Consider the following 8,949-nt stretch of genomic DNA (forward strand, 5'->3'; position numbering starts at 1 on the left):
TGAAGAGCATGCTTGTACCTAATAAGTTTGGTAATTGTCATGTTAGCTACATGACAATTAGGTATGTGTCTTGTCTGTAATAGTGTCCAACCATGGTTAAGTTAGCTAACCATGAGTTTAGTTGCTTAAGGGTTAAGTCTCTTGGAGCCTATATAAGGCACCCTTGGGTTGTAAGGGAAGATATCCCGATCTCATATCCATATCTATATACTTACCCACATCTCCATTACTTCCCTTGTATCCATCCACCCCTAAAGCATTATGCAATAAAGAAGTCCCTCATTTGTGAATACATCTCTTGTCTCTTGTCTCTCTTGCTTCTAGCTCTTATGCTCTCTCGACTTTTAATGCTCCCTCTCTCTAAACACTCGCTTAAGCTTTCCTGACTAATCATTACTTCACCCCGGATGAACCCCGGAGTAAGTTGAACGGCATCCCCAACATCCACGTGTACGGCGCACACACACCGTAGGATTAACTTTAAATGGTTCAAATTTATGTTCACATTTTTCAAAATTTTCAATTTGATTGTATTGTTCTAGTAGATACTTTGGATTTATATCTAGGTTGTAAGTTTGTTTATTCATTTTCTTTAATCATAACAAATATTTATAGAATCATATTCATTTTTTAATCTTAGGTATGTGTCTTGTCTGTAATAGTGTCCAACCATGGTTAAGTTAGCTAACCATGAGTTTAGTTGCTTAAGGGTTAAGTCTCTTGGAGCCTATATAAGGCACCCTTGGGTTGTAAGGGAGGATATCCCGATCTCATATCCATATCTATATACTTACCCACATCTCCATTACTTCCCTTGTATCCATCCACCCTAAAGCATTATGCAATAAAGAAGTCCCTCATTTGTGAATACATCTCTTGTCTCTTGTCTCTCTTGCTTCTAGCTCTTATGCTCTCTCAGCTTTAATGCTCCCTTCTCTCTAAACACTCTGCTTAACCTTCCGCACTAACCGTTACTTCACCCCGGATGAACCCCGGAGTAAGTTGAACGGCATCCCCAACATCCACGTGTACGGCGCACACACACCGTAGGATATATATTACTCCTTCCGTTTCTTTTTATCTGTCATAATAAACCCATATTCCTTTTATTTGTCATTTTTTATTATTAAGAAGCATTTATTATTTTTTTTCCAAAACTACCCTAATACTTTATTCAATTCTCTTTTTGGAATTAAATATGAAAGAGAAATGTGAAGATATAAATTAGGGGTAATTTTGGAAAGATAACAAACTTTTTATAAAAATTTGTGAAATAACTAAATTTATTGGTATTTGAAATTCGGTTATTCACTACAGATAAAAAGAAACCGAGTGAGTAATTAAAAAAACTAAAAAATTATGGTTTTTTTTATTTTAACCCTTTGGATTTTGAAAAATTATTAAAATAACTTATACTCCCTCCGTTCTTTTTTTACTTGTCACATTTACCTAATTCACACCGATTAAAAAAATTGGTTAAAGTTAGCTAGTTATCTAATATTTTTATAAAAAAATTCCATTACTTTCCAAAACTACCCTTATTTAAAAGGTATAAATATCAAAATGATCCCTCTATTTTGCGTTTTTCGCCCTTTTAGTCCCCTCTAATTTAAAATCCGCCCTTTTGGTCCTCATATTTATATATTTTCGTTCTTTTTGGTCCCTCCAGTTCATCGGCTGGAAGTTTCAAAAAAGCAAATCTGTCAATTGGAGGGACCAAAAGGACATAAATGTGCAAATACGAGGACCAAAAAGACGGATTTTATATTATAGGGACTAAAAGGGCAGAAAACTCAAAATAGAGAGACCATTTTGATATTTTGATCTATTTAAAACCCTATTAGTGGAGTATATAACTTAATACTTAGTTGATTGTGATTTATTGAAAATTGTACTAGTACATTAAATTAAATGGTAAATTTGGAAAGAATTATTTAATAATTTGTAAATTTAGAAAAAATTATTTAATACTGCATAAAATTTCTAATGTGACAAGTAAAAAGGAACAAAGAAACCTCCAAAATATGACAACTAAAAAGGAACGGAGGAAATATTTAGCTTTTCTTAACCAGAAATTTTTTAAAGATTATTGTTGTTTTTCAAAATTTCTTAATTCTTAAACCGTTTTATTTTAAAATAATATATTATTAATTTATTGATTTTTAAAACCGGTTATTATTATTATTATTACTAAATAGCATCCATTTTACACATTGTAAACACATATAAATACTTTTAAATTAAATTAAATATTGTTATTAATTATTTTATACAATGTAAGTGGATTAGTTCATTGTTATTATTTAATAATTTTTTTATTTAAATGAATTATTTATGTGGAAATTGCTAAACAAACACCACCTAAGTTTGCAATATTGTCAAAAACACCCCCTTAATTTTACAATCCCTAAAAACCCCTTCTTTTTAAACTCAATGTTTTTCAAACCCCCAAAGCATGTAACGGTGGTTAACGGAGTGATTTTTAAATTTTATGGACGAAAATGCCTTTGCATGGGAAGTCATAGCTGCAGCCATTTCAGCAATTTGAGAGGAAGCGGGGGGTTTTTCTTAGAGTAACCCAAGAGATGAATTTACTGGAGCCGTATACTTGTTTTTCTCAACTTGCGTCTTCAACTTTTCCCTTTCCGAAGTTATCTCTACTGGCACATCCTCTGTAATTTCAGCTTTTCCCTTTCCACTGGTGTCTCAAACGAGAAGTTCCGTGCAAGTATTCCGCATTTCATCAGTTTGCAATCTAAGGTATTGATTATGGTTTTATGTTAACTATTCTGTTAAAAAGAAAGATTTTTCAGTTTTATTTTGTGGTTCTGTTTTTATTGGAAGATATTGAAGTTTGCAGGGAGATTTCTCGGCTGGGGTTTTGTTAGTCTGAAGGGTGATATTTCGGCTAGGGTTTTGTTTTGTTTTACAGTTTCGTCTGTATACACTATCGAAATAGTTTTTTCGATTGTTATGATTTGTGTAATATTTATAATGTACATTTCCCCTTTCATTTGATATAGTTGCAATTTTACAAATGAGGTTTACGTTTAAGAAATGAGAGGTTACCGTTTAAATATTGTTGTCTCTGTTTAAGTATTATTAGTGTTTAAGAAACTAGGTCTCTGTTTAACAAGTGATATCTCTATTTAAGAATTGAGAGGTTACTATTTAAAACTTTATATTTCCGCTTAAACATTTGTGAATACTGCTGGCTAAATGTGTTGTTATTGTCGCATGCTTGTGATTATGGCTGTCAACCTAGTTAACAGGCGATGCTACTTGACACCAGTAGTAGAGACTTTGGCTGAATTGAAAGTTCACATGACCCCTCGACACTGGGAGATCATCCGAAGGACAACGTTTATAGCATTTACTGAGCTGGAAGCTATATTCCAAGAGAGGGCCCTTCTTGATTCTCTATTGCAAAGTTACGATGGCCTCACCAATAAATTCAGGATCGGGGGAAGCATGCTGAGTTTCAGGTCTGATGATGTGGCCCTCGTTCTTGGTCTGCGTTGCGATAGAGACGCAGTCGTGTTTCAGAAGAAGAAAACACGCTCAGCTTTCGAAGAAAGGTATTTATCTAAACCCTACGAGAGACACAGAGACTCCATCAAAAACACTCTTGAGCAACTCATTGGACAGAGGGGAGAAGAAGAAAATTTTGCCAAACTCCTGATGGTGTACCTCATGGGTACAATCCTTTTCCCAAATACCTCATGCTATGTTCCGAACTGGATTGTTGATTATGTCGATGATCTACCAGCATGAGGCGATACGCATGGGCACAGGCGAAGCACAAGTAGCTTATGGAGGATATTCCACAAGCAGCCGCTCGAGTGCAAGCTAGAAACGCGGGGAAGAAGACCAACACAGGTTATATTAAGGGTTGCTTGGTCGCGCTTAACATCTGGTTTTATGAGCTGACTGGAACTGGAAAGAAATTCCGTTTCGGCAAGATCCCAAGGATGTTGTGCTACGGTGAAAATACTTACCGGAAGCAAGCGATGATAAAAACCAGTTTGTCATCTCTTGAAGGAAAAGATGTAATAAATCATTAACAATGTATTTAAAAGTAGTCGTTAATGTTTAAACATATTATTTAGCATTTAACTGTGTTTATTTACTGTTTAAAACATATTCTTCAAAGTTTAAACATTTTGTTCTCTATTTGAGTTTATGCTATAATGTTTAAATATATAAGTTAAATGTTTAAATATAGTTTTTATTTTTTAAATTGAATGATTTTCGCTAAGATTGTTTAGTTTACATATGTTAGTTTACTAAGCTGGTTCCGGCGAATGCTGATGAAGATATATTTGTTCGGGGCAACCAACAAGTGGATGTTATTGCTCTGGAACCACTTGCACAAAGGGAAGATAAGAGGGCAACCTGTTCCTTGCGCGCTCGACGCCGTTCTCTTACTTCCAGCCCAACACGGGCACACATTCCTTAACGCCGGAGAAGCCCTCCCCTACCCCGCTAGATTGCAACACCCCCCTAACCACGACAATAACAGTCCCCCTGACCGTGGCAGTCTCCTGACAGCACTAGGCAACGATGTCACTGTAACTCTTCTGCAGACGTGCAAGATATTGATGATCGAGTTTTCTCGGCTTGTCTCTCGGGTTGAGGCTTTGGAAGGATGGTCACAATTGACTGTGTCATCCCTCCAAACAAATGAAGCATCCGGGACGGACGAGGAGTCAGAATTTGACGACGACATCATCGGGGTGTCATTCCAAAACAGCCACATTCGAAGAGACTTGCAAAAAAGAGGAAAACAATAATGCCTCTGTATTCACTACCGGCTGACGATGAAACAATAGCAGCACCATCGGCAGCTGATACTGTTATCATTGATGACATGGCCGTCACGGTGGAGGATATCGTAGATGATGTTGACATTACCGCGGTTGATAAGATCATTGACTCTGTTGTTAACGAAATCCTTGACCCGGTGGAACCGGCAGCCGACAGTGCGGCATCAAAGATGGACACAATCCCTGAAGTACAAAAACCAGCTAAGGTTGTGTCTCCCGTTGATGTTGTTGTCGTAGCCACGGTTGAGAAGATCGTTGACTTTATTGTTAACGAAATCATAGTCACGGTGGAACCAATGGCCAACAGTGCCGCATCGAAGGCAGACACAATCCCACAACAACAAGAAGCAAGTAAGGATATGTCGCCAGTTGATGTTGTCGTCGTGCCCGCATCGAAGGAAGATGTTGCTCATGCTAAACACCGACAACCGTCAACAACAGTGCCATATGATGATCCGAAAACATCTATTGACGATGGGGCAAGGGAACGCCACAGCAATGGCAACGAGAGATATGATCCTTGCCAATAAAAAATTAGACAAAATTCAGAAAGTCTTTATTCCGAAGAAGAAAAAATACGTTGGACAATCGCGCCTCAACAAATACAAATAGGAGTTGATAAGGATCTTCCTCAACTGCCCTATAGACAAGTAAGTTTGAAGTTTTTATGTTATTGTTTAAACTTATATGTTAACCTTTAATTTATATATATATACCGTTTAATTATTTGCAATATCATTTAAATATTTGTTATATCAGTTAAATAGGTACAATATAATTTAAATGTATCTGTTACCGTTAACCGCAGCACTGTCGTGTGGAAGAAGGACTCTCTCAACACCACACGATCCAAACTATTCACTCTGCTTGAAGGGAACGAGATGGTCTTAGATGATGTGATGGACGCTTTCTTATGCATAATACAAAAATTTGTTAAGCATAGTGCCATATCCTAATAAAAAGCGCACCTCTATCACACGACCACGAGCGTTGTTTATGTCAATGTAGGACGACGTACACGAAACCACTATGGCTATGATCGGAGATGCCTCGCGCAACTTACATGATGTTGAAATTGTCATCCTCCTGATAATCATGAATGGTCACTTCCATGTTGTGGTCCTTGACAATAACAAAGAAGAATACAGGCATTATTCTTCATGCCAAAGCGAGGAGTACAATAAAGATGCGTTAGAAATTGTAAGTTCTTTAATAAATTGTGCTTGATTAATAGTGTTTGGTAAATAATCAGTATTCTAATCTCAACTTGTATACCTCCACAGAGGAGGCTATTCGACATTTGTATCGATATGGAGTTCGGCGAGTCGGCGACCGCAAAGTACCCACTATTTCAAGATATTGAAACCCCACCACAGAAACAAGGAAATGTCGATTGCACCATCTATGTCATGCAGTTTATCGAGCAATTACTCGCCGATAAGAAGCTATGGCTACCGCAGACAGACATCCCTTATCTGAGATTAAAGTATGTTTCCCGCATACTTAAGTAGGGAGGGCAGCTGGCATCACTGACAAAGGGGTTTCTTCGAAAGCGGGTTGATAGAATTCCTTGTTTTTGTTTGTTTTCAAATGTAAACCAGTTTAAATTCAATTCATTATTTTCAAAGAATATGACAAATTTTGTCAATGTAAATTTACTAGTCTCTATACTTATATACTTGACTCTTTTTTTTTAACTTTCAGTTTCATTGTTTAACTTTCAATTTCATTGTTTAAATGTCAGTGTTTCCATTTAAAATAATGTAGTCACTTGTTAAAATAAGTATTGACTGTTTAAACTGACAATGTCTCTATTTAAATACATGTGTTAACTGTTAAGAATAAGAGTTTCTTTGTTTAAAAATCAGCTTATTTACAATGGCTAGTCGGCGATAATTTTATTGCAAGATTTGCTATTGTGACTGGAGCCATGGCAGCGGCTGCAATGTAACTCGTGGACCCCAAAGACTTGCGATTCGATCCTCTTTCGTCTAGGATGCCTAGGTTGCCTTCTCATTATAGGCGGTCACAGATGCAATTCACGATTTCCGTCTGTAGGCTTATCATCGTCGAGTATGGGAAATATAGCTTCCTTATACGCCAGTTTGTAATTGTCGACGCTGAAGTAGCCGCTAATAAATCGATGAACATTGGTGTATGTCTGCATTATTGCAGTACAAGCGTGTTTGCACGAGATGCCATAAACTTGCCACCTGCGACATGAGCATGTTCTGATGGCAAGATCTATAGAGTTGTTGCACTGGTTAATCACTTCATAACTATTATCGACACAACGACCAACACGAAGATTTCAGCTATCCTCAACAAGTATCTCTACTTTCGAATGTATGTTCGGGCATAACTAGGTCTCCCATTTGTTCTCTTGCTCACGGTGGTTGCATAACATGCGCATCATCAACTTGAACATGTACAACGTAGAAAACAAATCTCAAACAAGCTTAAGCAATGACATTGATAGTTAAATATAAACACATTTGGTTAAACAGTATTATAATAAGTTAAACAATGAGGTAGATAGTTAAACACAGACAATAATATTTGAACATTTCTAAAATGTTTTAAAGGATAAGACCAATTCTTAAGTGTAAATCAACATTCGAATACCTTATGGAGTCGACCATTTTTGTCACCGGTAAATGCCGAGCTTCTTTGATCCAAGCATTGAACAACTCTGTCACATTTGAACACATCTCACCCCAACGTTCACCTCTGAATAGATAATTCAACCAATGTGCCATATCCGATTTATTAATCAACCAGTGATGGGCTTCGGGTGATGTGGCTTGCAATTCATTTACAATATCATCGAATTCTTTAGCTATGGATGCCCACGCAATACGAAAGTATATAAACCAGCACTCCTCCCTCAATGCCTTTCCAAGTTTGACGTTGGCTTTCATAAAATTGGCCTCCAAGTGACGAAGATAGTTTGCATGTGGTGAAGAAAGGAAGACTCGCAATAGCGTTTACAAGGCCCTTGGACCTGTCCAACACGAATGTAATTATCTCATGGTAATCTCCTTCCTCGTATAAAGATCACCTAACTTGGATATGAACCAAGTCCAATTGGCATCGGTCTCGTTATGACAATACCGAAGGCGACGTGGAAGAAACCATTGTTTCCATCTTTGCCTGTGGCACCCAGTAGAGTACCCCGATACTTTCCAAGGAGGTGGGTACCATCAACAAACAGCAGAGGCCTGCAAGCCCTCTTGAATCCTACAATACACGCTCTGAAAGAAAAAAAATGCACTTTTAAAATGCTCACTGTCTCTTTCCACAATTGCAATGTTGCCGGGGTTTGTCTCAACCACCTTATCCACATACCAAAGCAACAAATCATAGCTAGAGATGTCGCTACCGTCGAGGACCACCCACCCAAGCATGCTCTTTTCCCAACCAAGCCTGCTTGTATGGAATGTGGACACCATATTCCCGCAACATGTCATTCTAAATGTCGATGACTTTGTACAAGGGCCGGTTTTTGAGTTTCTGAATCACTCGTGAGCTTACCCATTTTTTGGACGCTTTCGGATGTGAGGCCGATCCTAATCCACAACCGTAAGTGTGTGATGGGTTGATTGTCTTATTCTGAAAGTATTTTTATTATATTCTTTCGATGCATGAAGGCGCCATTCACAACCAACGGCAGCGCATTCCACAATCACCCGGTGTTTTTCGTTCTTTATGAATTTGAAGTCAAAATTCCGTTTGATTGCAAAATTTCGAAGTGCGTCTCTGAAATGTTCAACGCCTTCAAAACATTGTCCGATATCCAACGACAACACTTCAGAATGATCTGACGAGGAAGAAAGGCATCCCACACGGTCAGAGTCGCCATAGGGTTGACTGGGTGCGCTCACAAAATCTGAATTCCTGCCAACACTTCAATTTAAACGAAAAATATCAATATTTTAAGAAGAGACAAAATGTATTTAAATGATAAAATCAAAATTTAAACGTTAATGCAAATATTTACATAATGCCAAAAAAATTAAACGAAGAAGATAAAGTTTAAATGAAACCACAATATACTTAAACATAGATTGGAAAAGTTAAACACTAATGAACTTATACAACTAGATAAACATAACAGAGGAGA

Source organism: Dioscorea cayenensis, chromosome 20, assembly GCF_009730915.1.
Source record: "Dioscorea cayenensis subsp. rotundata cultivar TDr96_F1 chromosome 20, TDr96_F1_v2_PseudoChromosome.rev07_lg8_w22 25.fasta, whole genome shotgun sequence".
In the NCBI taxonomy this organism is placed as follows: Eukaryota; Viridiplantae; Streptophyta; class Magnoliopsida; order Dioscoreales; family Dioscoreaceae; genus Dioscorea; species Dioscorea cayenensis.